At 42.0% G+C, this 23,075-nt stretch overlaps 1 protein-coding gene across 3 annotated transcripts in view; it reads left to right on the forward strand.

Moving 5' to 3' along the window:
* The window catches only part of ELMSAN1 (ELM2 and Myb/SANT domain containing 1), a 92,429-nt gene that overhangs the window by 18,404 nt on the left and 50,950 nt on the right, over nt 1-23,075 (forward strand). Inside the window, exons 1-2 of one of the 3 annotated variants that reach the window (XM_030559621.1) lie at nt 15,077-15,343; nt 15,490-15,611. The exons of 1 other annotated variant lie outside the window; for it this stretch is intronic. The gene's annotated coding sequence lies outside the window, so the exon portion shown is untranslated. Of the gene's footprint in view, nt 1-15,076; nt 15,612-23,075 lie in introns of those variants that run through there. One more of the 3 variants, XM_030559620.1, reaches the window with a different exon arrangement.

Here is a 23,075-nt window from a genome sequence, read left to right on the forward strand (position 1 = left end):
AGATAATTACCTATCTAACAGAGCTGTAGTGAGGCTACTTGCATCTCGTAAAATACTTTGAGATTCTTTGATGGAAGATGTTGTGTACATTAAGTGAAAAATATTTTTATAAATTAATTTTCCTTAATAAAAAAGGAAAAAACAATATAATTTGGGAGACAAGAAATCGGTATAGAGCTTTCACTGCCACATCACTGGTTCTAATTCAGACCAGGTTGGTAGTGAACAGGAGGAATCACTATCTAATGATTGTGATTCTGTGAGAGTTAGTGGTCTCAGTCCAGTTCCTAGTGACACGTATCTGTTTCTACATGGCACCAATCTAACTGATATCAGCTAGAGCTGAGATTAGCAACCTCATCAGAAAGGTCAAGGACTGAGAAAAACAAGGAGATTGATCCCTTAGAGGATGATCCCTCCAGCTCCATCAACACTGAGGCACAGTGGCTGGGGTATTTGCACAGTAGCTGCCATAGGCGGTGGATATAATAGGCCAGGGAGGCTAAGCCTCCTCTGGCACAGCCACCGCCACTGGACGCCCAGTTGTGGGTTTTGACAGTTTGCACGGGGGAAGTTTTTGCTTATTTTTATGCCCCATGCAGGTTCCGAGGCGTCTGAGGAGGCAGTATGTGATATTCAGCTTCCTTGGTTCATCAGTAATCTATGGACTCCAGGGAGATTACTGGTGAACCCAGGAAGCTGAATAGCACATACCGTCTCCTCAACGGCCCCAGACCCTTCCTGGTACATATCAAAAGCTCAGGTTCTTTGGGAAGAGACAGGAACTTTTCCTGTGGGGTAGCTTGGGGTCTCAGTAGGGGAGGCACGGCGCAGCTGAGGCAGCTCCAGCCAGCCTGGGGTTCCTTGCCACAAGGGGGTGGCCTTGGGGCTCCAGCCATGAGGGGGGTGTGGGGAGGCTGGGACGGAAAGGGCAGAGATGGGGGGCTAGCCTCCCCGAACGGGGGCTCCACCCACCGCCCCAATAGCTGTCCATGCCATACCCATCCTGAGGATGAATAGGGCTTTAGCGTCCACAACTCTCAATCTGTCAGTTTTCATAAGCACTAAAATCACTTCAAGAAAACAGTAAGAGGAAACCTCCCTTTACAATTTAAATAAAATCACTTTTGGTTTAGTGACAGCTACAATGAAGACATTTTAAAATGACACAATTTGCTTGAAAATATTCCCCTATGAATAAGTATGAAATGTTTAGTTGTATTTGAGTAATCATCACCGCTGTACAATGTGGGTTGCATGGGGAGAATGTGCAAATCTATTGACATCTTTAGTTACTCAACAAGTTTATTTTTGGGAGTTGATAAATTGGCAGGACATAGTGACCCTATGCAAAGGGAAGGAGTATAATCATGTCAATGCAGGTATCTTAGCAAATGCTTTATGAAATGCTTAGCAAATGGCCTGGAAAGCTATACATCTCTATGCATAAGGCTTTCTGTCACCTTTTCCTCCTGACAACAACAGAAAGACCAAGGAGTTTTAACCATTTGTCATGTGGACAGAAATGTTCTTGTCTTAGTCTCAATAAATTTTAAAAAAACATCTTTATGCAAAGTCATAGCGTGGATGCTGTGCAGCCAACAAAAGTTACTTCAGAATCTTTTAACTTAATAGGTTTGTGGGATAGGAGATCTCCGTGTTAAATTTGGGATTAGTCTGGAAAAATGAGCTGAGTGGCAACTTTGCAGATCCATAACCACTTATGAGGGTCGTATGCTTTTTTGGGAACAGCTATAGGTAGTATTCAGAATCAGCTCAGGGCAAGAGGTGCTACATGGTTGTGTGGCCTACTCCAACAAGCATAGATACCCTACTATTTCCTTGCATATCATTAATGCTGAGTGTGAATAGGCAAAGAGAAAGATTGCTGGAAAGCACTGTCTGAACAAAAGCACAATTGTATTCTGCATGGCACTGATGATGTTCAGGCTGGCGACTATATGCTTTGCACTCTGTGTCTGAAAATATTACAGCAAACAGGGTCAAAAACTGACAGTAGCAACTGTAGACTCTTGCAGTATACTCTCCCCTCCCCATTATAAACTCTCTGCACCTGGCTGACTGTTACACAAAATGATCACCACTCATCCAGTGGAGTTGGTAAGGAAGGGTTGGAGGAAGAAAGCTTATCCTTTCCAGCACTACGTTCCTAGTTTGGAGAGCTGACATGAGTTTGCATGGAGTAAGTTTGTTCTTTGGTTAATGGTTTACAGAAGTATCTGGGAATTTACTTTGAAAGAGAGCTGAATCTATTTGTGTCTCAACATTCCCATATCTTAAACAGGCAAAATCCCCTCCCTCCATGGGGCAATGCTCTGTCCCTGTCCTCTGATGTCCCAGAAACTGCTCAGACCCACTTCCTTGTAGTGTTCAGGCTGTATTTTATTCTAAACTCTTCCACCCACTGCAGTACAGTGCAGGATTCCAATTTTAAATCCCTAGAGCTTTCAGCCTTTCTTTACTAGGGCCCTAGGAGGAAAAAAAGATGTCCTTCTCTAGGGACCTCTTTCATTCTAGGCTCCGCTAGCCCCCTCATCGTCATCCTCATCTTTCCCGCCCCTTGGAATACTTCCTGTGAGGTTAGTCATCTGAGGATTAATTGGTTTCTTACTTCCTCACGCTCTCCTTCTGATTAGCTAACTGTTCAATCAACCATCACTGGAGGAAACTAATTGAGGCTACAGTGATTAGAGTGCTGACCCACCTGTTGCACATGAAAGTTATTTTCAAAATTCAGTAACTTTTTTTCATTGACACTGTTTCCAATAGCTTCTCAAAAAGTGTAAATGAAAGGTTTCCTTACTTACTCTCCATCACTACATGCATACGCCCCTATTAATGATATATGTCACAGATGTGCATGGTGAAGCTATTTTTGCCCTGTCTTGCCCTAGTTTATAGGATTTCTTATGGCTGAAAAGGTATTGTGTTTAGATCTTCACCTCTCAAATGGCCTTGGTTAGTTTGCATGTTGTATTATTTTGAGAGTGTGTTTTTTGCATAATTTTAAGAAAAAATATTTGGCAAAACTGTCCCCACTGTCCAGCATTTCTTGAGTTATAACTTGTATGCTGAATGACATTTCTAGAGATATGACAAGGTCAGTCAATGATTTCAGGTGTTGCTAACAGACCCTTGCTTAAAATATCCTTTGCCACCAGCAGCCGTCCCTTGTGCAAAACTGCTGTGGCCAAAAGCAGTGTAATGTTGTGGGATCATTGCTTTTCTCACTTTATCGCCAAGGCAGAGCACTATGTATGAATTTGGCTTGTGTTGCTCTGGGGCTGCGAAATTTTGGAATATGGTCCTGGAGTTTTCTGGTTGGTTGGTAACATGTATCACTGGGATAGTTCATTTTACTTACCGAGTGGTTGCAATGTGTGGATTCTCCTTCATTGCTGGAAATGAGTACAGAAGATCTAGGATGACTAGAGAAATACTTTATTTAAAAATAGTAAATATTAATACATATTGCATACATGAATAGATAACCATATAGACTGAGAGGTAGTTAAGTGCTCAAAGCATCAGATTTGAGCTTAATGTAGTTTACCCTGAAGGATCTTTTGGAGGATAACTTATTTAAAGAGAAACAAAAAACAGAGAGTTTATTCCCTCTAACCCGAGATCTTTAATGACCAAGCACTTTTCAGAAGAGTAGGGTTTTCCTGCTTGTCGCCCCGTTTCTTTCCTGCTTCATTTTTGTCTAGCATGTGGCGAGCTGACTTCCTGCATAGCCTCCAGAAGCAGCTGCATACAGTTGGTGTGGAACATATATAGATCAGGAAGCACTTTGGGGGTTCTTTGAGAGGAAAGGTGCTATATAAATAACATAATATAGGTAATGAAATTAATGTAAATAATAAAAGAATGTAATAGAACTTACTTATTTTGTTCCATTAACATTATCTTTCTAGTTTCTGAAAATAAATAACTCTGAGGGAGGGAACAAACAAATTAAAACAAAACAGGTTTGCAGTGAGTCACTGAAGAATTAATAGCTAAGATAGGCAGGGTGGGTACCTCTGTATTCTTGCATATGAGCTGATCAAAAAAATTGGGGAGGGAATTTAAATTTGTTACAGCGGCTTTGCAAGAACTTCTATGGAAACTTTTGGATTTTAAACTTTATTTTTTCCACCCGTCCCCCACCCCTTCCATCCACCTTTTCCTCTTTCCATTTTGTCAACTCAAAATGGGGACAATGGGAAGAGGGGAAAGCAAAAGTAAACTTTTAACTTTTTAGACAGATCCAGTGTCCCTTTCATCTTGGCGCAGGCTTCCCCTAAGAACAGGAAGTCATTGGAGGCTTCTGAGAGGGCTCCAAAGAAGCCCAGGTCACCTATGAGATCTGCAGTTTCCAAAACCTTGACCTCTGAGCTCAGTACCATTGAGTTGAAGGACTCCTCCACCAGTACCGGTGGTGCCAGAAATCCCTGGAGCTCGAGGGAGAGACATGGCTCTGACAGAGCTTCAGTACTGTCTACCAGGGATAAGGAGGGCAAGCATAATCACCTGATCTGGTACCATCAGGCTCAGGCCTGCCATTTGGCAGCTACCTATTCAGTACCCTTGGTACAGAGCAAATGATGGCATCAGACTCCATTGGCACCTACATTGGTATGCCAGCCATTGATCTTCAACTACCACATCCTCGGCTACTGCATTGGTACTGTTTTCCTACTCGGTACTGCAAGAGTTAGAGGGACCTGTCTGTAGTGGATGACCCAGAATCCCCACTCCTCATGGGTACCAAGCATGTCTTGGCACTAACACCGTGGTCTCCAGATTGCTATTGTTCCCTAGTACTACAGGACTCTCCACCCTTCTCTATGCAGACTTTTCCATTGGATGAGGAGGATGAAGGGGACTTCTAGTCAGTGTCTTCAATTTCAGTCCAGGATTCCCCAACATAACTTGTCAGGAACTTGTTCTTTGACAGTGACAGGGAAGATTGCAACTGTAATCAAGGGTGGTGGAACCCTGCATGCCACCTCACTCTGGTATGCCCCACCTCAGAGGCCATACTGGGATCCCTGGGCTGATTACCAACAACATTTATCCAGACCACTGGTACTGTCTCCAAGGGATACTAGGCTTGTTGAGTCCTCTCCTCCCCAACCAGCTCCCTCACAGGAGACATTTGAGGAATAGGAGACCAGGATGGATAAGGAGGCCACCCCTCAAGCACCCATCTCATTCTTGTCCCCATATGAAATGGTTATACCTCCAACACCTTTCCTGGCTAACAATTTTAAGACCTGATAAAGAGGTCAGTTGAACACTCTTCAGATTACACTTGAAGATGTCAGGGATTCACAACACAAGCAGTTGGGTATCCTACAGTCAGCAACACCCTCCAGGGTGGTGTTACCCATTAACAAAGTGTCCCTGGATCCAGCTGAGACTATGTGGCAAACACCTACTACTATTCTACAAACATGAAAAAGGCCAGATAAAAAGTATTATGTTCCCCGTAAAGACTCTGATTTCTTGTTCTCCCACCCTCCACCTAACCCCTAGTTGTGGATGAGGTAAATGAGGAGGGCAGGCAACACTTCTCCAGATCTACTCCACATGACCAGGACCAAAAGAGACTGGATCTATTTGGATGGAAGTCCTATTTGTCAGCAACCCTGCAGTTCCAGACTGCAAACTACCAGGTGGTCATCGCCAAATACAGTTTCACAAACTACAATAGCTGCATGACTTTTATTGAACATCTGCCCTAGGAACATAGGGAGCAATTCCAGGTCATCATTTCAGAAGGCCAAATATTGGCCAGGACTGCTCTTCAAGCATCCTTGGTTGTAGCGGATACTGCGGCCAGGTCCATCTATATGGTGGTAGTTATGCACAGGGCATCATGGCTCCAGCTCTCGGGATTTCTGAGAGAAGTACAGAATACTGTTGAAGACTTCCCCTTTGACAGTCATAGGCTTTTCCTGGAGACTGTTGATGAGTTCTTCCATACACTGAAGGATTCTAGACCCCTTTATGTTCCCTGGGCATATATACACCTACAAATAAAAGATATTGTAGTAGGTCACTCACTGCCCAGAAGTTGCATCCTGCTTAGTCTTCTGGATTCCATAGAGCCACCAACCCCCCCCCCCCAAAAAAAGACATAAATTCAGAGAAAGAGAGCTGCCTCTCCAAGACCACCCAACCATTGGGCTGGTCTAGGGTTTGAATTCCCCTGCATCTGTGGTTTTACAGATGTGGCCCATTTTCCCACCATTCTCTCTTTTGAGACCACTTTTCCCATTTCCAACATGCCTGGAGATGGATCACTCAGACAAGTGGGTCATAGAGATCATAATATTGGGCTATACTATCCCTTTGATATCACTCCCTCCCTTCAATTTCCCTTCCCCATCCCTCTTCAAGGACCTCTCTCACAAGCTTGTATTAAGACACAAGGTAAACTTTCTCCTCCAGTTAGGAGAAATAGACCCAGTCCCTCCTCCTCACAGAGGCAAGGGGTTTTATTCAAAGTATTTCCTTGTACCAAAGAAGGACAGAGGATGGAGACCAGTCTTAGATATAAGACTTGTAAACAAGTTCGTAAAGCTATAATTGGAGCTATATAAATGCTATAAGTGGAGAAGGGAGGATTGATTTTCAGCTCTTGATGTCCACAGCGTTGCTTAAGAACATACCAATGTCTGATATATGTAGGTCTGCTACATGGGCTTCAATACATACATTTTAAAGGACATGCTTTAATCTATGCTGTCAGATTCGATGTGGCTCTGGGTACTGCAATACTATCTTCAGTTCTGGACTCAGTTCTGAATCTCACTCCTCCCTCTGGGGAAACTGTTCAGAAGTCACCTCAAGTGGAGCACCCACAGGGACGCTACTCGAAGAAGAGGTTGCTCACCTTGTGCAATAACTGCAGTTCTTTGAAATGTGTCCCCCTGTGGGTTCTCCACTTCCCGTCCTTTCCTCCCCTCTGCTTCAGGCTGTTTTCTGTGGAGACATTCAGGTGGAGCAGGAACTGAGTGCAGTTGGCCCATGAATCTCTATATAGCCTCGATGTCTAGCATGAGAAGGCATAGCATGCATGCGCGGGCCTTATGAGCACTGCTAATGGACAAATCTCTGATCATGGGCTCAAGAGGCACATGCCCACCTGAAGTGGATCACCCATAGGGAAATACATTTTGAAGAACAGCAGTTACTACACAAAGTAACCTCTTCTTTATTTCCAAAATCCATATCTTTTTAAAACACATTTCATTTGAAAAACCTTTTGACTATATATATCATAGTGGTTTGTAAGGGAATTTACCTTAACTCATGTTACTTTAGGCTGCCGCATATAGGCACTGATTCTGCAGTCAGATCTATGTGGGGAGACTGCTGTGTATGTGCAGAGCTCCACTGATTTCAGTGAAGTGCTGCACATGTGCAGGTGTCCACCCACATAGATCTGATTGTAGGCTAGGGGGTATAGAGAATATTTAAAAATGGAATTAAGATACAAATTCCATCTCATATATTCACAAGGAAGATTGTGGAGCAAGATTTAAGAATATGTTAACCATAAAATCCCTTTCTTGGTCCAAAATCTTTAATCTCTACCATACTTAGATTCCAGCTTTTAGTTTATCTATTTGAGGAGTGTTCACAGAGAGATTCTCATAGACACCCCCACACACCCCACCCCCAATCCTGGGGATTACCTTCTCTCACATCCAGAATCACATAACATTCCTGTGGCAGCTCAGAAATTGCTTATGTCATTGGTTTGCAATCTGTTTTTTATTGGAGCCTCCGACTCCTTGGGATGGATTAGTGGCTGGGGGCTGCTAGCCTAAGTTTATTCTATCCTCTTTCTCTCCAGTCTCTTTCTGTCTATTTTCTTAACTTTTGGTTTTGTGTATTTTTCTATATCTATTTTAGTACATTTAAAATGTAATAATATTTAGTAGATTTTTTTCTGCTCGTCTCCTTTGATTCCATCTCTGTCCCTTTCCCTGTTCCTCCGCTTACCAGAAGGCTACATGCTGCTGGGAGTGAGGCTTCCCCTGGTGCCACCCAAAGCTGAACTTGGTGCTGCAGGAGCAGAGCAGCTTGCTCTAGTAGCCTACCCATGTGAACTGATCCTGCAACCAGCTCTATTTAGGAGCAGGAAGAGAAGGCAAGTGGGTTTCGCAGATCTTTGTATGCCCCACTTAACCAAAAACAGAAGCATGTTTGGAGAAGCATGGATCTGGGATTCTGTAGCTTTCCCAGCTGCAATGCTCATCACTTCTGTCTTGTGCCTCCTGCACCCAGTTTGGGGCAACACAGGTTTAAATGGAAAAAGTAATATGTAATATGAGGGAAGTATTATTTTTATTATAAACTGTGTCTAGTGAGAAGTGTTATTTCCTTTCCATTGTTTACTTCTCCTCTTAACTTAGTCTCCCCCGTCATCTGTTCTGTTGTCCTTTGTCCTCCTCATCACCTGCACGTTTCCCAGCTACTTGCTTCCTTGTTCCCTTAAACATGTTGACCAGTTACTTGGTCCTCTTCTCCCATCTGGACATACCACCTGGATGCCTCTTTCTGCTTTCCTAGATGGTTCCCTTTCACTGGTAGCTAGTGGCTTTGGACCCTGAGGTTAGTTCTTGTTTCTTTCTCCTCATGAAGCAGAAGTCCTAGGAGAGGCAGCTAGGCAGACTAGGGTGACCAGATGAAATGAAGAAAATTTCGGGACACATGCGGGGGGGTCCACCAGCAGAGAAAAAAAAAAAGCCGAGTGCTGCTGGCAGAGCAAAAAGAAAAAAAACAATAGTGCTGCCGGCGGAGCGAAATATCGGGACGGGAAACGGGACAACCACCCAAAATATTGGGAAGGTCCCGATTTTATCAGGACATCTGGTCACTCTAAGGCAGACAGGCTAGCTTCATCTCATTTCCAGCTGTTTATAAATCTCTCCAAGCTCTTGTTGGCAATGAAGTGCTTGGAGGCCTTTAGAAGCATCTGGGATCAAGGAGGAGGAGCCAGCACCACAGGACTAGCCCATCCTGAAGTCTGAAGCAGGTGCTCTGTCATTGATTGGTGTTTTGTGTCTCACCCCTAGCAGAGAGGCATTTCAGGGAATTAGAGCGCCCGTACAGGAGTTCTTGTCTAAGGATTGGCTATTTCTCTTCCCCAATCCTTTTTGCAGAGCCAGTTTATGTTTGTAAAAAAATCCAAACAAAACAACCAACCAAAAAAATAATTAAATCCCTCGATCCTGTGTGGAGGCAGTTCATGGAGAGGAGTAGTGAACTGCTTTTGGAGATTACCCCTCACTCCACCCTAAAGTTGTCACCAATGGTATTACAGAGAGAGAAGCAAGGATTAGGGACCATACAGCCAGTATTACAGTTTTTAGTGTGAGAGAGATGCCTGATTTTTTTTGAAAAATAAAATGGCTCTTGTACAGAAGAGGTAGTGCTCACAGTGAGCAGGCACTGAACACCAGATTCTGAACAACAGATTTCTGTTTCATCTGAGCAAACTAAGTAAATGTTAAATAATTATTATTTTTTTGTATTGCTCTTGTGCCTTGGAGTCCTGGGCATGGATGAGGACCCCATTGTGCCAGGTGCTGTACAACCACAGAGCAAAAAGTTGGGCCCCCGACCCAAGGAACGTACAATCTAAGGCTATGTCTACACTAGCGAGCTTACAGCTGTACAGGTGCAGCTGTGCTACTGTAAGATCGCTTGTGCAGCCATTCTGTGCCGACGGGAGAGAGCTCTCTTGTCAACGACATAAAACCATCTCCACAAGAGGCAGAAGCTTTCCCACCAACATAGTACTGTGCACACTACCGCTTATGCCGGCAAAACTGTTGCTCAGGGGTATGATTTTTTTTTTCCACACCCTTGAGCGACTTATGTTTTGCTGACATAGGCCATGTCTACACTACCATTTAAGTGTCAAGACAAGGAACAACAGATGGGGAAGTACAAGGAAACAATGAGACTGTATTGGTCAGTATGATCAACAGTGGTCTCAGCACACCGACAGCCCAACTGTTGTCAAGTTTTGTAGGCATCATGGCAAAGAAGAGTTTGAAGGAGGATCATGAGATAGCTTTGTGGATGTTTACAAGGAGCACCACCCACGCATGAAAGGCAGCATGGAAGAAAGAATGAAGGTGCTTTTTTTGAAAATCTAACAGGTGGATAGTGGAGGCTGGCATCATGGGCCAATGGGAATTGAGCATCAACATCTTGATAGTGAATGAGAGATGATAGGGTAGGAATTGACAGTGAAGGATCTTGAAAGTGAAGACAAGCAGCTTATGTCTGTGATAGAGAAGATGGAGCCAACAGAGAGATTTAAAGAGAGGGGTAATGTGGTCTAAGTGATGGGTTAGGAAAATGAACTTTGCAGCAGCATTCTGAATAGATATGAATGGGGCAGGACGGTATTGGTCCAGGCCAGAGAGAAGGATGTTGTAGTAATCTAGATCAGTGGTTCTCAAACTTTTTTTTTTCTTTTTTTCTAGGCCACTTTGAAAATTGCTGAGGGTCTTGGCAGACCACTTAATGAGCTTTCCAAATGTTGTTTGTACTGTTAGCTAACTAGTGTAAAGCGCTTTGGATAAAAGCGCTATATTAAAAAAAATATATATTTTTTTGTTCTGCAAATAAAAGCACACAACTCATATTTTAATATCAGTGGTCTTACCATTCTAATGTGACGGATGTCCCCTCTCTCCCCAGCATGGCAGCCCCCAAGCAGCCCCCACAACAGCAGAAGGAGGGCTGTCTCTCCCTGGCAGCCGCAGCCCTGAAGCTAGGGAAAGTTGCCTCTTTCTCTGGCCACCGCAGCCCTGCATGGCCCAAATTCCCCCCACCCCTCTTGCTTGCTTGCGTGGCTCCACTAATTAGGTGGGTGGTCCTTCATTATCTTGTGTGCGGCCACCCAGGCATGCACCTTAGAGGGAACTATCCATGGACCACCTGAATGGAGCTCGTGGACCACTGGTGGTCCACAGACTGTAGTTTGAGGACCTCTGATCTAGGTGCTGGATGATGAGAGTCTGGAGAGATGATGGTTTTTTAGATGTATGAATTGATGAGAGATGCCATATCTTTGATCTGTTAATCCAGGAAGAATCAGCAAGATTTAGATGTAGTCTGGATTTGAGGCCCAAGAGTGAAGTCTGAGTTGAAGATGATGTCCAAGTTGCAGGCCTAAATTGCAGGCAAGATGGTGGTGTTGTCCAGAGTGATTGAGAAAGGAGGTAGGGGGAAGGGCTTTGGATGGTGGTAGGGAGATTAGGTTCCCTGTTTTAATCATGTTGATCTTGAACTGATGGCTAGACATCCACAAGAAGATGTCAGAGAGATATGCCAAGATTTTAGTTTGTACAGAAGGTACAACAATTGTGAAATAATGTTAAAGGTTGTTTGCATGAAGGATGAGTGGAAGTTCAGTTTGTCTTTTTTTGCTTCAGTATAATATATGAAAAGCCTGAGATATTGGTGTATGGCGGGGTGTTGTTTTTTTCTTCTTTAGTATCAGAATTTCAGGTCTTCCTCCTCTCAAAGAGTAGAGAGCTAGTTACATTGTGACATTGCAAGAGTTGAGAAAGGAAAGTTGAGCAATTGAGGGGGAATTTTGTGTTTTAGTTACTGATATTCTTGGTGTTTCTAAGTATTAAAAAACCTAATAAGAAACATCCCTTCTTATTTATAAATAAGATAAAAGGGATGGGGCAAACCCTCAATTTCTTGAAAGTGGGGAGTAAATTTCAGATAATCATTAATGGATTAGAGAAAGTCCGCAGCTCTTCTCTACTTGCTACTAAACACCAGCTTTGTGCATGAGGCCGTTCTATAACGTTCTCAGCAAGGTGGAAATCAAAATATTACCATTAAATAAATAATCTATCCAGCTTTGCTGAGAAGTTTAATAGCATTTTTCTGCCAATGGCTGCATTCAGCATGTCATAGTTGTTACTTACTGATCTTGTATGTTGCAGGAAAAAAATGAATTGCACATAGTTACAGCACAGATGTCTGTATTCACAAAGCTACCTCACTACTGCGCTTAGGAAGCAAGAATCCCATGCACCGCTACAGACTGGGGACCGACTGGCTGAGCAGCAGTTCTGCAGAAAAGGACTTGGGGACTACAGTGGACGAGAAGCTGGATATGAGTCAGCAGTGTGCCCTTGTTGCCAAGAAGACCAATAGCATATTGGGCTGTATTAGTAGGAGCATTGCCAGCAGATCGAGGGAAGTGATTATTCCCCTCTATCTGGTACAGGTGAGGCCACATCTGGAGTAGTGTGTCCAGTTTTGGTCCCCCCACTATAGAAGGGATGTGAACAAATTGGAGAGAATCCAGCAGAGGGCAACGGAAATGAATAGTGGGCTGGGGCACATGACTTATGAGGAGAGGCTGAGGGAACTGACGTTATTTATTCTGCAGAAGAGTGAGGGGGGATTTGATAACAGCCTTCATCTACCTGAAGTGGGGTTCTAAAGAGGATGGAGCTAGGCTGTTCTCAGTGGTGGCAGATGACAGAACAAGAAGCAATAGTTTCAAATTGCATTGGGGGAGGTCTAGGTTGGATAGTAGGAAACACTATTTCACTAGGAGGGTGGTGAAGCACTGGAATGGGTTACCTAGGGAGGTGGTGGAATCTCCATCCTTAGAGGTTTTTAAGGCCTGGCTTGACAAAGCCCTGGCTGGAATGATTTAGTTGGTGTTGGCCCTGCTTTGAACAGGGGATGGACTAGATGACCTCTTGAGGTCTCGTCCAATCCTAATAGTCTATGATTCTATCCACCTTCAAATCCCTCTTCAAACTCTTCTTTGCTGTGATGCCTACAAAAAAATTGATAACAGTTAGGTTGTTGGTGTGCAGAGGCCACTGCCTATCACCAGTAATGTCTCATTGTTTCTTTGTATTCCCCATCTGTCTATATCCATCTGCTGTCTCTTGTCTTGTACTTAGATTGTAAGCTGGTTAGGGTAGGGACCATTTTTCTGTTCTGTCTGTACAGCAGTTCACATCATAACAGGTACCTAACAGTGCACTCCATGAGATGCTTTTTTCCCTTATGGTGTTCTGTAATGTCCCACAAAGAAAGGAAGCAAATACTGATTTTAATGAGGAGATGCTTTTGTAATTGTAGGTGGTAGTGGATGCACTTCAGAAAAATGTTACTGGGTATGCTCTGCTATCCCTTGTGGAACAATTTCTGTTCCCATGATCTCTTTGAGGCACCAAAGGCATTTGGTAATAAATGCTGGACTGTTGTCATGTTGTACTGAATGTGCAAAGGGAATGGAGAATGCAGGTGCAGGATCAACTGTGCTTTCAGAAACCAGCATACTTCAAGGTTCACAAGGCAGTTAGTTAATTCTTCCTTCTAATTATTCTATTCTAGGACATTTCACTCTGCTCTCAGTTGCAGCCTTCTTGCACATTGCGACGGTAGTGGAAATGAGCTGTTGTCTGTGCTTGACCTCAAATTTTAAATATCCAAAACAAACATGGAGGTAATGGAAATGTCAGATTCTTCAGCCATAGGCCCTGAGTCTGCAAGCTGCTTTAAGGAAACCTGCATGCCTGTACAAAACCCCATTGTGGGGCATCATACAAGCATAGGAGTTCACCTGCATGGAACATCTTGCAGGGCTGGGGTCCAGGACTGTGCTTAGAGTGCAAAAGAAAGCAGGCTGGTTTTAGCAAGGCAGTAGTTTAGGAACAGTCCATGCAGCATAAATCTAATCTGATTTTTAAAGGACGTCGTCACTTAAAAATTACTCATCAGAATTTTTTCCCTAATATTCTTGCAGGTAACACACCTAAGATTAAAGAAAACACATATTTATTTAATTGTTTTGTTTGCTGTCTTTGACAGCACTGTTTTCTTTATATAGTCAGTTTCTTCTATAGTTTAGGATTTTTTCACACGACAACAGGGAGAAGAAAATGTATTTTTGAAAACCACAAAAATTGTCAAGGAGACTCAAAAACAAAGAGAACAATTAGTTATTTAAAGCGATAGCCACTATACAATCTAATCAATCAGAAAAAAATAGTTAAAAGTAGTTTCAGGTTCAAAGCATGTTCTTAAGTAATACTACTACTTAGCTTTTCTCATGTGGAAATCTCAAAGCACTTTAAATAAGTGTCTATCGATACACCTGTCTTACAAAGCAGGAAACCAGTTTTGCCAGTGTTCACAATTTTATATTTAATGTTTTTTTTCTTAAAGCCTCAGCCCCTGGAGACTAATGATTGTGAGAATTTTGGCTTTTGTATTTTTAAGTGAGTTTCTGGCCCTCATGGTTGCTGAGAAAAGCTTGAAAATGCCCCAAGTGTACATTAAATCTCAAAACGATAGGGCAAATGAAAATAAGCAACCCTAAATGTATATACTGTATTATTTTTAAGTTGTCATGATTTTGAAGCCAGTATCACGATTATTTAGGGGTCCCAACTTATATTTTTGAATGTTTGTGGTTGGCAGTGCTGAGATCCAAAATGTTTAATCTTAGGTAAGGCACTTAAACAATGAGTCATCAACAGAGCTGCTGAGACCTCTGATCTGACATCGTCCTATGTCCTGTGCTACTGAGTCATGCTCTATCTCTTTTTACTTGCCTAGCCTACCTGCACCTGGAGAGTTTGTAAACAGAACTGTTTTGTCCAGAAGAAGGCCTGTTGGATATTTTGTCTCTGATATGCACCCCAATTATCGGTTGTAATAGCTAAATTTCCGTTTAATGCATCTGTAACTATTTTGAACATAGCAAATTGCAAAGAGAGGTTTCCTCAGTGGAAAGATAAACTGCATATGTAGTCTTGTGAGTAAAAAAATGTTCTCCAAAAGTCATCCTCCTGGTGTGGTTTGAAGAGATGCTAACTGGATGCTTTTTTGCAAATCAAACAGTAGATGTGTGAGAGGGAACGCTATTATGTAGAGCTAAAATATGCTGGAAATCCCCAAGTCTGTAGAGTTGCTAGGTGGTTTTTAAACCCTTTCACTGCCTAATATGGCAACAGGAAGTGGGCGTGGCCCAGGCCTGCTAGAGCAGGGAGGGAGCGGGAGAGAGATGGCTCCTGACTTAGGCAGTTGTGCTGATGAAGTGGAAGAGCTGGTTTCAGTTCTCCATAGTGCATGTGTGTTTAGGAGGCGGGTGCTTCTTGTTTCCTTGCCTGGGAGTTGTGCAATCCTTTAGGTCGGAGAAAGCGCCCTCCCTCGCTGCTGCCGCCGCCACCGCCTTGTTGGTTTTTTTTAAAGCTGTGAGCTCAGCCGATGAGTCAGAACCATGCAATCCTGACACTGCATCGTGGGACTGGAGGTGAGAGAGAATTAAAAACAGGAGCTGTAGATTTCAGCCAAGTACAGTGCAGGACTTCGCTTTGCTTGTGCACAGAAGGGGAGCTGAGTAGTGACCACTTCGTGGGATATTCTTGATTGCAAGAGAACTTCCTGCTTCTTTCCTAGGAGCCCTGAGGAGCGGATCTGGAAAACACTTTTTTGTCGTCTCCTGGGAAGTGAAGCAAAAAGAGAGAGAGGAATCGCCCCGTTACATAATTCTGACAGTGTCTGTTTCATATTAGGACGAGGTAAATTGAAATCTAGTTCTTATAAGGTCCAAAGGGCCTGCGCACTCCTGCACCTTGCTCCTGTTTGAGGCTAGAATCAACACCGTGGAGGCTATTTGAATCATGGCTGTGGTTTTTGCAAGCCTGAAGGTTTGCAGCAAGGAGCTGTGTGCGTGGAGGAAATGGGGAGATTGAGTGCTTGGTAACTTTGCTTTTTATTTTTATTTTTTTTTTATCTGTATAATGCATGCAAGCTGCGTATGTGCAGCTACGCAGCTCAGCGCTGCTGATGGACTGCCTCAACAGGAAGACTGCCTTTTTAGTGTGGAAACTTGGTACAGAGAATTCTGGCTAATATTCATTTTAGTGAAACGTGGTAAATTGCCCTTTGGATGGGGAGTTGCTTAGGTATGAGAGCAGAGAGGTGATTCAAATTGCATTGCTGTTGTTCATTATTTGACAGCTGCTGCAGTCTTGCTGCTTGCAATGTAAAATTAATACCCCTCTTTTTGTCTTAAAATTTTAGAGTAAACTTAGTGTTAATGAACATGAGGGATTTATGTTTAGTACAAGTAAGAGCTGTACAAGATTTCCCTCATCCCCAGCCTCCCAAATCTCTACCACGTTTATCTTAATTCTGAGCCGTATACGCTGCTATCCTAATTTTGGACCTTTTGAGTACAGATTCTTAAGTGGACAAGCTGGGTGGGTTTTGGCATGTATAAACAGGGGTTAGGTCATGCCTTGCTTGTTTTCTGATAAAGTGTCCAAGTCCCCTGGAACAGGTTTCTGTGCTTTCTGTAGGTCAGTGCTTCTGGCTCAGGTTCTGAAATCTCCATGCACCCAAGTATTTGATTGCAGTAACTGCAAGCCTGTATCCAAATCTTAGATGTCTTGTGCAAGGAAACTGATTTCAGTACTTGACTTCAGTTCACTTTCAAATCTCAACACGCATGTAAGGCATCTGGTTTCAGCATCTCACAAGGACAGAGCAGCAGCCAACAGGATAATCTGCAGTTTGTTACCACCTAAAGATTTTTGCTCATCAGTTTACTTATGGTTAGAAATATGATGCAAGCTAGAGAGGGTTAAAGTGAACCAGTGTTTCTTAGGTAACTGCAATGATTTCCTACTCTCAGAATATTAAATTAGTTCCTCTGATGGCTGTTCCTGTTGAAATCAATGGGAATTTTGCTATTTGCTTGGGAACATGATTAGGGCCTGTATTTGAGAGTGTCTCATTATAAAGGTGGACATATTTGGCTATGAACCACTGGACTCTAAAAATATTCAGCTCTAACATCTCTCAGTTCCTTGGGGGCCTGGAAGCTAGTTTGTATATTTTGATGGTTCAAAGATTGCAATTGCACTGTGGGGGTGGGAAAGAGAGAAACTATTCCGTCTTCTGGAGTAGGTTAGGGAAGTAGGTGGTGAAGTTGAGGGTAATGTGCAATCAAGCTAGATCTCTCACTCAAAAGCACTATCTTGCTAGAACTAATTTTTTTTATCCTTTAAAAAATAACATCAAAGTGCATTTCTTACACTTTAAAAGGTTTTGATCTGTGTTTCTATCTGTTAAATGTAATACATTTTAAAACAAATTAGTTTTAACTTTAGGTAAGTGAAAATGCCCTTTTACACTGTAAATACATTTCATGGCAAGGATTCGGTCAGATTGTCTAACATTGGTCTACAAAACATATGGCTGCCCAGACAAAATCAAGGCATAGCTCCTGCTGAGGAGAGACTGGAATAATGAGTGTGCACAAGCTGTGGCCCTATGAAGTGGACTTAATGTTCCTGGATTGTGATAGGACTTCCTCTCTGTGTGCCCTGTACATTACTCTTGTTAAGACCCTAGTATGTCTCTTGTGGTCTATTGGTGGCAAAAGGAAATTGGTAGTACCCATTCTAAACCTGTCTCAGCTGCAATATAGTGTTATCATAGCCTTAGTTTAGTACGAGTGGCAGTCCCTGCTGAACACTGGCCCTACGCTGGAATAGAAAAGGTGTTGCAAACCAACATTGTGGTACGTTAGCAGAGGACTAGGGTGAGGTCTAGGACTGGATAACAGAGGAAGGAGGGTCTACTGATGAGTGTGCTAGCCTAACTCTTGAGAGACCTAAGTTCAGTTCCCTGCTCTACCACAAACTTCCTTTGTGATCTCAGGCAAGTAAGTTAGCAATTCTGTGCCTAAGTTCCCATCTGTAAAATGGGAATAATAGCACTTCCTTACCCTATATAGGTGTTGTGAAGATGAGTGCATTAAAGATTCAGGTGCTCAGATACAATGGTGATGAGGGCCAAGTAAGTACCTAAAGAAGTGGATGCTACTGTTCAGGAATGAGGTGCAGGGGCAACAGATAAGGTTGCAAAAAAGTCAGTCTGCTCTGTGTCTGAAGCCTGATAAATTTAGTTTTATAAACACTAAATTCACCCAAACATTTTAGGTGCCATTTTCTTTAGCCTGCAGTTTCAGAGAGCGCTTTTGGAAAAAAATACAAAGCGAATATAGAAGAACAGACGTGAAGTATTTAAATCATGATTTGGGGACATTAGTAACTCAGGCAGAGGTTATGGGTCTATTACAGGAGTGGGCGGACGAGGTTCTGTGGCTTGCAATGTGCAGGATGTCAGACTAGATGATCATGATGGTCCCTTTTGGCCTTAAAGTCTTTGAGTCTAGAGTACTGGTCAGAGAGCTGTCCTATTGATGTTAGAGCTTTTCTGTAAATAACAATAGCCAGGCTTGTGTGTGTGTGTGGCTTTTTTTTTTTTTGTAAAGAAAACTGTTGCAGTTATACTGAAGTAGCATGATGCTATCATAAGTCTATTATTTACACAAGAGGTCTCCCAAAGATCTGTAGTGGGAGTTTGCAGGTGATAAGAAATTGCTCAAGATAGTTAAGTCCAAAGCTGACTGCGAAGAGTTATAAAGGGATCTAGCAAAACTGGGTGACTGGGCAACAAAATGGCAGATGAAATTCAGTGTTGATAAATGCAATACACATTGGAAAACATAATCCCAACTGTACATACAATAACAGGGTCTAAATTAGCTCTTACCGCTCAAGAAAAGAGATGTTGGTGTCATTGTGGATAGTTCTCTGAAAACATCTGCTCAGTGTGCAGTGGCCGTCAAAAAGCTAACAATGTTAGGAACCATAGAAAAGGGATATATAATAAGACAGAAAATATGTCACTATCTAAATCCATGGTATGCCCACAACTTGAATACTGCTTGAGGTTCTGGTTGCCCCATATTCAAAAAGATATAAAGAATTGGAGAAGGGTAAGAGAAATGATTAAGGTATGGAACAGTTTCTTATGAGGAGTGATTAAAAAGACTGGAACTGTTCAGAGTGGAAAGGAAACGATTAATGGGATATATGATAGACGTCTATAAAATCTTGACTGCTGTGGAGAAGGTGAATAAGGAATTATTTTCTCCTTCACATAACACACAAATCAGGGGTCACCCAATGAAATTAATAGACACAGGTTTAAAACAAACATAAGGAAGTACTACTTCATGCAACACACAGTGAACCTGTGGAACTTGTTCCCATGGATGTTGTGAAAGCCAAAAGTACAACTGGGTTCAAAAAATAATTAGATAAGTTCATGGAGGATAGATCCATCAGTGGCTATTAGTTAGATGGTCAGAGGCACAATGCCATGCTCTGGATGTCACTAAACCTCTGACAGAAGCTGGAATTGGACGATGGGGTGGATTACTTGATAATCTCACTGGCCATTGTCAGAAAACAGGATACTGGAATAGATGGATCGTTAGTCCAGGCCAGTATGGCCATTCTTATGTTCTCAAAGGTGGGATGAGCTTGCTAGATGATGATGATTTTTTTTTTTTTTGTGAAAGCTGTACTCCTCCATATTATTTTCTAGATTTTAGTCCATTTGATCAAAGTATAGATCTTTTTCCTCTTCCTGATGCCTTCCAAACACAGTCTGAAGGAATGAGCAGTGGATATTGGGAGCCAGGAAGTCCTGAGTTATAATCCCTGCTTTACCACTGACTCACTGTGAAGCAATAGGCAAGTCTCCCTGCATCAGTTTACCCATTAGAAAAATTGGATTAATAATATTTACCTATGTGCTCAATTGTGTTGTGTGAGGCTTAATCAGTTAGTGCACAGTGTTTGTGGGACATCCCCTTCACTCACTTCCCCCAAAAGACATACAATATTCTATTCAATTTAGAAACTAGCATATTGTGGGAGATGAAGGGTATTTATCTAGTTTAGTGAAAAATCCCTTTAATTCAGCTAAATTGTTGGTCGTATTGACAGCAAAAGGCCTCCTGCAGCTCCTATAGAAGTCTTGGCAAAATTCCTTTTGACTTCAGTGAAAGCAGGATCAGGTCATCATGGAATTTGTGCCCCTTCTGGGATGACTGATCTGTTTTTGATACAGTTTGCAAAATGATATAATTTTCATGTAAGAACTTTATTATAACAACACTTGGCTGCTTTATATGGAAGTGGTCTAATGATTAGACGGGTCGGCAACCTTTCAGAAGTGGTGTGCCAAGTCTTAATTTATTCGCAGTAGTTTAAGGTTTCACATGCCAGTAATACATTTTACATTTACAGGGGCCAGCGGATGGAGCCCCAGAGTGGCAGCAGGCTGAGTGGACCGGTGGCTGGGACCCCAGGCCGGCAGCGGGCTGAGTTTTTCCCTGCCAGCTGGGGTCCTGGCTGCCGGCACCACTCAGCCCACTGCCAGTCCGGGGTTCTGTCCATCCAGGCCAGCAGCGGGCTGAACGGGGCTGGTGGCCGGGACCCCAGGCTGGCAGCAGCGTGCAACAGTAAATCAGCTCGCGTGCCGCCTTTGGCATACATGTCATAGGTTGCCTAGCCCTGGATTAGAGCTAGATCTTGACTCTATTGCCAGATTGTCGAGTAAGCTGCTTTGTGATCTTGCCCAAGTCATGGAGGTATTCACAAGTGAGGAGGATCTGTGGCTCCTTGTGATTTAAATTGGAATTGTGTGCCTAGTTAGCACCATGGAAAATCAAGCTCTTAACCTCTCTGTGCTTCAGTTTTCTTCATCTCTAATATGGAGGTAGCGATACAAAGATGTTGCACGGATTAATTCATAAATGTTCTGTACTTTGTTTAAAGATCCACAGATGGAAGTGCAGAGTAAAATGTCAAAGCGCTTTACAAACATGAATTGATTAACCCCTTGCAACATTTCCCCTCGTACATAGGTAAATTTGGATGTTTTATTTTTTTTTCCTGTAGTACCAGTTTGATTGTGATAAAATATTGTTACAATTTTGTGTAATGTTCAGAATTGAGTCTCATGCTTGACAGGGTGTATTTGATTTAAATCAAATTGACAGGAAGACTCAACTTAATCATGGATTTCTACATAGAAGTGCATACTTGTTGGTTGTTATAGCCTTAATACATATTCTTCACAACTCAGAGATAGATGTAGGTTTCATTTTTAGAAGGTACACACTATACATTTTTAAAGTGAATTATTTTGAAAAATTTTCAGATTAGTTTCCAGCTATATCAGAAAATGAATGATTGTTTGGTAATTTCATTTACCAAAGGTGATTGAAGTAGATATTTACGAAGTCATTGGGAGGTGAACTATCTCCAATTCAACAGGTTAATCATTTAATATTTGGAGGATTTTCTTGCCATGCTGTGTTAGGAGGAGAACATCACCAGACAGACATTTAAATTGTTTTATTTAACTAAAACAACAACGTTATGTATTCTGGATTTTTTTCTTCAACAGAAAACATATTTTAACAAAACAAGCATATACATTTTTGAATTTAGTTGAGCATTCAAATTTTTTTAAATCAGATTTGTTTTTGTTAAAATTGGTTTTAACTAAAATAGTTAATTTTTTTTTAAATATTTCATTTAAATTGACTATGTCAGCCAGGTCAACAAGAGAAACTTAAAATATTGGCTTCTGCAGTTAAATCAGTCATTTTCACCTTCATTTTCCTATTAGTTCATAATCTGGAAAAGAAAAACAAGCTTTTCTGCTTTTTTCAGATCTCAAATGACTTCTAAGTTTGGAATGAATTAGTCCAAAGGAAGAAAATATTCTCTCTGTGTTGGCAGAAGAAGCTACTGCTGTTAAAAGTGAGATTATCACTTCAACAGTCTCTGAATCCAAGTGCTTAAGTGACTTCCACAAGTTCACTCGGTTGAGTTTCTTTAAAAAATTATCATCAAACATATATTTCTTGAATGGTTCATCCTTAGCTCTGAAGTTTTTTATAGTTGGCATTATGGAGGGATGATGGCTCTGACATGGACATCCAGCAAACTCCTCTTCTTCAGCAGTTAAGGTTTGACCCTGTTACCGAGTATTGAGAATATTTGCAAGAAAATGAGCTGGAGATAGTACTTGTCCCATTCGTTCTTTTAATGCTTGTAATTTAACTCTGTCATTGCATATTTATGTTTTTAAGATCTCACTTGGTTCATTCCAAATTTCAACAATGTGAGCAATAAAATAACAATTTCCTTGCATTTTGTTCAAGACTACAAAAATAGGCTTCAGGGTACTCAGCGTGTGTTCCACATTTCTCTTAAGCCCAGTGTTGAGAACTTTGGCTGTGACAGTGCGATCTATTTTTTCACGATTTTGTTTATAAACTGTCATCGGATTAGGCCAGTTCTTGATACAGCGCTCAAAACAGTTGTCTACTGAGTTCCATTGCACGTCTTGTGGGAGAGTTAGCTTGGTTCCTCCCACTTTTTTTCAGAGCAGCTGCTGCAAAGTGGTTGTTTCAGAAGTATTTTGCAGTTTCAACAACATTAGCCTTTATTTCTGGAACACTGAAGTCTTTGACTAGGAGGTGCATCAGATGAGCACTGCAACCCTATATTGTTAGCTTGGGACTCTCTTCACTCTTCTAAATTTCTTCTCATCTTGGATACATTTGCAGCATTGTCTGTGACCAAGCTGCGTACTAGACATTTGAATTTTTTTTCATTGTTTGTTACAGCTTTTACTGCTACTTTTTGTAAGTATTCTGTTGTGTGCAATTCCCGAAGTATCAGTTGTTTCTGTAAGGAAGACATTCCTTTCTTCTGTTGTCACACCAGCACATACAACAGGATCATTGTGGACATTGCTCCACCCATGAAGACTCAGGTTAACAATTTCACCCTCCAGACCTTTTGCACACTGCTCATTTTCTCTTTCATACACTTTATCCAGCAATTTGCCTGCGACATCTGCTCTGTTGGGTGGACTGTATCCTGGTCTTAATGACTGAACCATGTTAATGAAGTGTGGGTTCTCAGTCATACAGAAAGGAGAGTTTATTGCATAAACAAACCGGGCAAATTTTTTATCAATTATCTCTTTTTGTAATCTGCTGGTTCTTATCACAAACTTATCTCTGGTTGTTTCTGGATGATGGAGATTTTTTTTTTTCCATTTTGCTACAGGTGATATACTGTGGCTATGTGACGTAT

The sequence above is a fragment of the Gopherus evgoodei genome, chromosome 4 (genome assembly GCF_007399415.2).
Source record: "Gopherus evgoodei ecotype Sinaloan lineage chromosome 4, rGopEvg1_v1.p, whole genome shotgun sequence".
NCBI classification, from domain to species: Eukaryota; Metazoa; Chordata; order Testudines; family Testudinidae; genus Gopherus; species Gopherus evgoodei.